Below are 8,161 nucleotides of genomic sequence, written 5' to 3' on the forward strand. Positions count from 1 at the left end.
TCTTCACCATAGAAAGGAAACAGCAGAAAATAATATTGGCTTCTGTTATGGATTCCATCTCAAACTCTTCTCCCTCTGTCTTTTTTTTTTTTTTTTCCTTTTCAGAATATGTTGGAAATAATAAGCAAATACACAAGTGATGCATGTATATTTAGTTTCACATATAACCTCATTGTTACTTCCTGACATCCTTCCAAGATATCTTACAAGTTATCAATCTCACCAGGACAGAGTATGTTTTCTGACCACTTCCCCTTTGCAATTAAGGACTCTGACCACTCGCTTACGCACAGACTGAGACCAGCAGCCGTAACCCCAAAGGAGGTCAGAAACTCCCAGCTCTTGCCGCCGAGGGGGCTGGCTGAGAACCCGATACCGTGTGTTTTAAGGCTGTGGCTAGACTGCGACCATAGAAACTGGGAACACCCACCAACACCCTGTTTCCCCCAGCCCCACTTCCTCCGCTTCAATGCCATTAAACATGGTTGCAGTGTGTTTGTGAATGTTTTGAGTGGAGTTAAGTTTCTGGTGTTTATTATTGAATTGCTAAAGATTTGGAGGGAAGACAAACAGAGAAGCAAAGAAATAGACAGAAAACACCTCTGGACAGACTAGCTGTATGAGCAGACATGCTCAGGACGACGTGGGGTCCACAAAGTTCTACCAGAGCTCCAGCATTGGGTCCGTTGCTCTGCAAAAAAAAAACCTGTCCTAGACACATAGCAACAAGACTTTATTGCATAGGAAACCTGCCAGTCTGCCCTTGCAGACAATAGGTCACATCAGGGTGGCAGTGAGTTTTCCTGTTTACCATCTAGCATCATGGAAGCATCGAAGGTGGGCCAGGGAGGACCATCTTTTCTCCTCTTTCCAGATTTGGTTTATCAGTTAAATCCAGGGCTGTGCCTCCTCTGTCTGTGTCACCTCTCTTCCACAGCATGTTGAGTGTGGAGAAGTTAAGATAAACTCACAGACTTCTCTTCTGCGTGTGTGGGAGGGCTTGGGAGTGGGGCTGGTTGGGCTGGGACTGAAAGGTCAGGTTGCACTGTGTGGTCCAAGCCTTCCCCGTCTGACTTCATGGAGCCTCTTACACATCCTCACTCACCCACATAAACTAAACTCCACGTGGGTGGAGGCTGTGTCTATGCTGTTTGCCATCGTATGGCCAGCATCTACCACAGCGCCTGGCACAGATCAGACTCTTAGTGCCTATTTGTTGAATAATAAATAAATGGCAATTAATAGAATAAATACCTATCAGCCAGTGTGGTCTGGCTTTAAACTCGTCAGTCCCATTGTCTTCGTATGTACATTTGTATATAACCATGGTAGTGGCTTGTTTAGTCAATGTTGATCACTGTGTCTGGTTTTCCTTCTTTATTGTGGAGACAAGGACAGCTAGCTTTCAGGGTCTGGGGAGAGAATATATTTGAGAGCAGTCGAGGAAGGCCATGTGTGATTCAGGGAGAATGGACTCCAAAGGCACTTCCGTCACATTAGGCACTTCCGTCACATTAGGCACTTCCGTCACATTTGATGAGTCTTGGAGTCTGCAATCTTCTCCATCCAAGATAGATTGCACATCCCCTGGGTCTAGAATCTTATCAGTCCTTACAGAGGAACTTAAAGTTTAAAGAAAGTGAACTTACTGGATCTGGTGAGGACGAAGCCGAATGGCTCACCTGAAGATTATGAAAGGTTATGTTCTTTGAAGGTGATGTTGGCTGCAAGAGTATAAGTTATAGCTTAATATATGAATCCAGAGCCTTACAGTGTTACCTTTTCATCAAGTAATTCTTCTAGGAATATAGCCTAACGATAAAATATGGAAATCAGTGAAAGTGAAAGTACCACAGCCAGGAAAGTTCATCACATTATTATATATGAGAGCCAAAAGTTGGAGACAATTTTAATGTCCAGCAATGGGCAATGGCTAAGTAAATTATGGGGTGCAGCCATTCAAGTGGAAAGTAGGGCATTTTATTGCGGTTGTTTTGATACCATGGATATTTTCTGTCCCTAAAGAACAAACCACTGAATACATAAGTTGGAAAAAAAAATGATGTGTTTAACATGTGCCCCATCTCTAGAACCCTACTTCTTCCTACCTTGACTGTACCCCAGGACCTTTAGTGATAGAGCGGGTTTTAGAGATAGGATGAGGCTATTTGATGTACAAATAATTTGTCATTTAAAATCAAAAGCTTAATATTTTTTTCAGTGTCACCAAATAGCTGTGGATGTTAAAATAAATATGGCAACCAAAGAAATAGGTTCAAACCTTTTTTTACGTGGGTGATATTTATGAAGAGTATACTTACTGATGAGGAGGAATACTTACAAATATGTCAAGTACAAATTTAGGACACAAACATTCTTGTACACTGAGATCTAAATAATATAAACATATTTATATAAATATATACAGACATTCATATGCTAAATTATTTACATGGATTTTCAGCAGTGAGAGAGTATGAATGATTACTTTATTCTTAATATTTATATATATTTATTCATATAGGTACATATTGCTTTTATGTTAAAGTAAAATTTCATAATAAAAATATTGAAAGTAATTAAAATTACAGTGTTACGGAATGGGTTAACTGCAAAGAAAAACTTTTTTAATAAATAAATTTTATTTCTAGAACAGTTTTAAATTTACAGAACAATTGAGAAGGTAGTACAGAGAGTTCCCACATATATCTCTTTACCCAGTTTCCCCTCTTATATTAGTTCGGTATATTTTTTATGATTGTTGCAATGTCATTAACTAAAGTGTGTAGTTTATTCAGATTACCTTAGTTCTTACCTAGCATCCTTCGTTTTTTTTGTTTGTTTGAGGAGCCCGTGCAGCACACCACATGACATTAGGGCCATATCTCTTGACTTCCCTTGTTTTTGATGACCTTGACAGTTTTGAGGAGTACTGGTCAGATATACTTTTTAATTGAGGTATAACTGACATATAACATTATATTAGTTTCAGATGTACAACATAATGATTTGATATGTGTATATATTGTGAAAGGACCACCACAGTAAGTCTAGTTAACATCTGTCACTATACATAATAAGAAGTTATTGAAAGAAAATGCGTTGAAATACTTGAAATAAGCTCCTGGGGTAAAATGTATAGGTGTTTCTTCCCTGAGGATTATGGGGAAAGGATGACCCCTTTTCTCCCTGAAGGGTTAGTGAAGCTGAGGAATGGGGAGTCTGGACTAGTCAATACCCTGTGTGTTCTAAATATCTGTTAGATTGTGGGGACAGAGCAAGAACAGCTTAGTGCTGCAAGAAATGGCCATGGTTATTCTGGCAAGTGCTTTACTAGTGAGGTGGCTCAAATACCTGTCCTACAGGCCCAACTTTCATAATAAATTTCCTATTTTTCACCACCCCTCCCCATTCAAGTCCCCTTTCAGTATACCACCCCTCCCCCCATTCCCCTCCCTCCCCCCCACCACAGCCATTATGGATGGTGGAAGCCTTCAGGGCTGGAGTAGATCTACTTCTCTCATGGCTTCCCACACACGGTGCAGTGCTACATGCTGATGGATTCAATGACAGATTTAGACAGCAGAGCCCGAATGTTTTCTTACCTTGCACTTGGCTCTGACCCCTACTCTCAATCTCTGAGGTCCAACTCTCTCAGGGATATAGATCTAAACTAAGATAGGTCTCAGGAGAGGGCAGGAGAGTCTCCTGTGATCTGCAGTGGCCTTTGGGTTTCTTAAAATATGGCCAACTCTTTAATAGAGTGGTAATGATAGGGCAATACTGAATAGCAAAAGGAATCACATACTTGTGATGGGAAAGAAAATAAAGACATCTCCTCCTCTGAGCAAAATCAAAAGCAGTACAACTCATTTCATTAGTAGTTTTGACTATTTGGGGACGGTATATGGAAGAGGGTGTTTTATGGAGAAGGTATACTATTCCCAAGGATCCTGACAAAATACTCCTCGGATCAGAAGCATCTGGTAAGAGCTACTTTCCTCGGCTGCCTGGGTTTTCCTAAGGCCAACTTTGGCCTGAACTCTGGGAACCCCTCGAGCTTCCCTGGGGGCCAACTGCATCCTGGAGATGTTTTCTGAGGCTGTAAAGACTCATTCGTCCTGGGCAATGAGAAAGGAGGGAGTAAAGAGGGAGAGATAGTAAATGAACTGCCACAACTTAGCTGGTACATTTTGGATAAAGGTGTCCAGGGGAAGATAAATGCTCCATCCCGAGGCACAGAGGTGCCCTGGTACTCCTTCCGGCTATATGCTCATGATAGTAAAAAAGATCAGGCAGAGATTATACCCCTGCTAAGAAGTCTGTGGCCCTGCAAGGTGGAGCTGGAAGAACCTGTATTAGGTTGCTAGGGCCGCACAAAGCGCCATGGACTGGGTGGCTTAAACAACAGAAACTGGTCTTCTCACAATTCTAGAGGCTAGAAATCTGAGATCAAGATGTTAGCAGGGGTTGTTGTTTCTGATAAGGAGGGATCATTCAGGATCTGTTCCAGGCCTCTCTCCTTGGCTTGTGGGTGGCGGTCTTCTCTGTGTCTTCATGTCATCTTCCCTTTGGATGTGTCTGTGTCCAAATTTCCTCTTCTTATGAGGACCCCAGTCATATCAGATCAGGGCCCACACTAATGACCTCATTTTAACTGAATCACCTCTTTAAAGAGCCTGTCTCCAAATACAGTCACATTCTGACTTCAAAAAGTTAGGACTTCAAAAAAATACAACTTTGGGTGGGCACACATTTCAACCCATAACAAAGCCCATTTGTTTCTGATGATGGTAAACGTTGGCATAGGAATATTCTCCCGTCTTTAGTGTCTGTAGATCTGGGGTCCTCAACTCTTTACACCAGTGAGAGAGGGATGGAGAAAATCAACTAGCAAACATGGCATGCAAGACTCCGCTCTAACAACAGGTACTGAATGAACCACCTATTCAATCCCTGTCTAGATCGGACCTGCTCTCTTTCTAAACAGAGCAGTTACCGAAAAAGCAAAGTTCTATGGTGAATCCAAAATAGTCTGAAAGTATGAAACTGGGCAGTTTGGCTATGTGGTGGAGCCCATTAATTATAGTTTCTCCTGATCATGTTTATTTGTCTAAGCTCTTCTTGGTATTGCAGAGCTGTCCCCCTTTGGACATTAAACAACAAGAAAGTGAGAGCCCATGCAGCAGTCGTCATCTACCCTGTAGCTCAGGGTTGTGGTGGGAAGGCATGGGAGACAGGCTGCGTCTCACGGGGAAGGGGCTCTGCATGACACGGGTTCACCATGTCCCATGGAGAGAGACCTTCCTGAGCACAATTGTGGGGCAACTGTCTCACTTATCATCAGTCAAACTGATGCAGATTAAACTGATGGGTTTGGAGTGAGGGGATGGGTGACGAGGCAAGAGAAACACTTGCCAGTTCTTTCCTAAATGTCTTTGTCCCTACCCAGACTGTGGTAAAATAGAGCAGGGACCAGCTGGCCAGCCTTGTTTGTTCAAGCTGTTGACTAATCTCTGAGTTCATGTGCTGAGTTGGTTCATGAAGTTCTTGAACTTTTACTATCCTTGGACTTTTGGCACAGTGAAAATGAAATACGAAACTGGTACTATCATTAAAAGAAGCCTATGGGATTGAATGAATTAAATGTTTGCCTTTGAATTAAGAGATTCAAGGAATTCAAAGAAATTTGCATAACGTTTGTTGACGGCTAGTCTGTGCCAGGCACTGTGCTGGGCTCTGGCATTGGAGTGAAAGGAAATTTTCTTCTCAGCTCTGTAGGAGCTCTACCCACTGGGGCAGCCTCTAGAGCCTTTGGGCAATACTGATCCTCAGGTTCTGTGAAGCAACATTTTAAATTCAAAATACTGATAAGCAGATATAAATCAAAGATAAAGAAAAGTGAATATAGATCTGTGCTCTCCAATACAGTAGCTTCTAGCCTCAGTGACTGGAGGAAAGACATTCAGCTGTACTAGCTACGTTTTAAGTCTCCGTAGTGACACGTGTCTAATGCCTACCATATGGGTCGGCACAAATATGGAGCATTCTCATCATGGCAGGATATTCTCTTGGACACTGCCCATGTAGACAATAAACAAATAAATATGGGTTCATGTGGAATATTTTTATTTTAAAACATTTTGCAAATGCAGTCTAAAACACCTGGTAGGGCCAGTTCAGTTTGCCAATTTATGGAAACAACTTAAAGATTACCCAGATTAACTGCCCATCTGGTGATTAATCCACTCCATAATATCCCTATCAAGGCTCTGTGTTGGGCTCGAAAATTCCAACAAGAGACATTTACCTTTCAAGGCAGTGGGTTTTATTGGTGCATTCCCCTTAGTCCAAAATGGTTGGCTCTTAGAAGTGCTAATTTTTCTTTGAAAATATTGAGGAATTCCATATTCTTACAAAATACCTTTACAGATGAGTCACACGATTTCCATTACAATTGTGTATAGAAAGTGTAAATGTCAAATGCAAATGTCAAAAATGAAATGAGGTTATGTAGTTGTCTGCCCACTTGTTCTGTGGTATGCTAATAATAATAAAACATAAGTTTGGAGCTACTAACATAGCCAAATGGATGACTTATTACTAACAGTTACCTGACACATTTCTCAATAATTTTCTTTCTTCAAAACATCTCACCATTGAAAAATAAATGCATTTTCCAGATAAACAATGGCATTTATCTTTTATAACACCCACATCTAGGGAATGATAATCAGTCATGATAGAAACATTGAGTAAGCACGGCATACTGGTGTACCCCAACTTGTTCTCCAGGTGTGGTCATTGGCCGCTCTGTGGTGCTGAGCTGGGCCAGTGCACCATGGAGGCACATGGGTGTGCCAACCTGCAGCCGCCCTACTGTGTGTTTTCCTTACTTGTTGGGTAATCCCTCGGACTCTTCTGCTCTCACTGATCATTTTTCACTACAGTTGGCTATCCTTTACTGCAGAGAAGATTGGGTTGCTTCAATTCTTTTGTCTTTTTCTGTTTAAAGAGAAGACTCTAAAATGACTATTCTTCTAAAATCCCTAATTATTGCCACTAAGGAAAATGCATAGACTTTGGGACAACTCTTTGTCTGAGGGCCCTTCCTCTTACTTTCATGCTGACTGATGTTACAGAAATCTGACCGGCAGATAATGATGCTAGATAGAAGTCATAGTAATAACAGCAACAGCAATAACAATAATAAGGAGAAGAATGATAAGAAGAGTAATACGTATATATTAACCACTGTTCTAAGGACTGTGGAAATGTTGTCACATTGTATTCATACCAACCCCATAAGGTAAATATGGCTTTCCTTATTTTCAAATGAGTTAACTAAGGCATAGAAACATGGGCCACCCAATCAGTAAGTGGCAGAGCCTGGATTGAATCACAGGACACATGGCCCCAGAGTCCCTGTTTTTAACCATTTTGTTTTAGGATAGATTTCTACAGGTTTCAGGCTGTAATCGAGCATGGATATGTGCATCTTAAGCAATCACTTATTTCTGTCCTCCATTTGCGTGGGGACTTTGGTAAAATCCATGAACTGTTTTATGAGAGGCAGCTTGGTATAACAGAAAGAACGTAGATCTGTCGTCAGAGAGAACTGATATGACAATTGCTCAGGGATTTAGTACACATTAGTTTGAAAAAAGTCCCATTTGAGTATCTGTTTAGTCCTTCCCTTCTGCTTTTCATAGAATGCTAATGCCTGTCTGCATCTGAGTGTTGTTTGTGGTGGTGGGGACGATGTCTGCCATACTGCTTATTTCTGAAAAACATTTGCTCGGAAACATCTTATCATGCAAATTTTTGCATCTGTACTACTGCTTCCGTATTTAGGTGCCCACTGTGTGCCAGGCATTTTGCTAGGTGATGAGAGTACAATAATGCATAATACAGAGCCACAATTCTCAAGCCTCTTACAGTCTACTGAGGAAGACACTCATATAAAAAGACAGTCACTGTAATGAAGAAAGTGTAAAGGAGAAACGTGAGTGAGGGACAAGAGAGGAAGGGCTTTGAGAAAAATCTAGGGGTTTGGGAAAAGCCAGAAGGAGATATCACTTGGGCTGAGACTTCAACGTTGACTAAGAGTCAATTGCATGACCAGAAGTGGTGTACCTCAGACCTACAAGTGTGAAAGTGG

Source organism: Rhinolophus sinicus, chromosome 16, assembly GCF_057876585.1.
Source record: "Rhinolophus sinicus isolate RSI-liver-muscle chromosome 16, RSI-T2T, whole genome shotgun sequence".
Taxonomy (NCBI): domain Eukaryota; kingdom Metazoa; phylum Chordata; class Mammalia; order Chiroptera; family Rhinolophidae; genus Rhinolophus; species Rhinolophus sinicus.